Source organism: Cynara cardunculus, assembly GCF_001531365.2.
Source record: "Cynara cardunculus var. scolymus isolate 2C chromosome LG 11, CcrdV1, whole genome shotgun sequence".
In the NCBI taxonomy this organism is placed as follows: Eukaryota; Viridiplantae; Streptophyta; class Magnoliopsida; order Asterales; family Asteraceae; genus Cynara; species Cynara cardunculus.
This window is the reverse complement of record NC_037538.1, coordinates 7688121-7689484: the sequence shown is the minus strand read 5'-3', so window position 1 is coordinate 7689484 and position 1364 is coordinate 7688121.

The following is a 1364-nucleotide window of genomic DNA, read 5'->3' as shown; positions in this document are numbered from 1 at the left end:
TAAAAAAATTATATCAAAAAAACGAAAACTATTAAATGGTTAATTTAATACTAATATCAAATAATAAAAACATTATCGATTTCTCAAGACCACATAAAATTATATTACATCGATAGAGATAAATAATAAAAATTAAACATTAAAATGGAGATTTATCTCGCTGCATTGCGTGAGTACCCTTCTAGTTATATTATAAAACATTTGATAAAAATTCTTATAATTATTTTATATATATAAATTACTATTTATTAATGTATATTACTTAAAATTCAAGATTACAAGAAAATAATGCTTAAGTACAACTTATTAAAGTTTCATGCTTGAATTCATGTAACTAACTGCAGATAAACATAATCAAATACAGGATAAACATTTCGTTTTAAATATAAAATATAATTAAGATAATCAATATATTATAATAAAATACTTAATTATTATCTTTATAAAAAATTATATTATTAAATCAAATATAAATCTCGTTTTTAAACTTAAATTAAATTATAATAAAAAAATTAAATTAAAGAAATTACACAACAAAACAAGAACTTTTAAAATAGTTAATTTGATACTAATGTCGAAATATTTTTATAAAAAAAATTAAGATATCTTCAAATTTATATTTTATTAAAAAATAAAAACATTATTTTTTCTTAAAACGACATAAAACTGTATTATAACATCGACAGAAGATAGAATAAAACTAAACGTTAAAATCAAGATGTATCTCACTGTATTACGTGAGTACCTTTGTAGTGTGTATATATATATATATATATATATATATATATATATATATATATATATATATATAAAACGTATGTGTTTTGATTAATTGTTATGGCCTTTAGTAATATTTTATATGCATTAAATGATTGAACAAACATGTTGTTGCAGTCAGCAACTTAGAAATATATTCAGGGTCAGATTAGATACATCTTTTTTGGATCAGAATTTGGATAAATTATATCTAAAAAATATAGCAAGGAATCTTGATATAAGGAAATTAATTGATAAAAATATATTAAATAATATACTTAACAAATTCTATCTATACTATATTATAAAACATTTGACAAAAACTTTTAAAAACCATTTTTATGCGTAAAATATTGTTTATTAATGCATATTACTTAAAACTCAAGATTACAAGTAGATTGCACATAAGTACAACTTATTAAAGCTTTATATCTGAATTTGTGTAATTAACTGCAGATAAACATAATCAAATAAATGATAAACATCTCATTTTAAATATAAAAAATCTAAAATATAATTAAGATAATCATTGAGTTCTAACTGAATATTTAATTATTATCTTTATAAAATGTTATATTATTAAACCAAAAATAAATTATTTTATTATT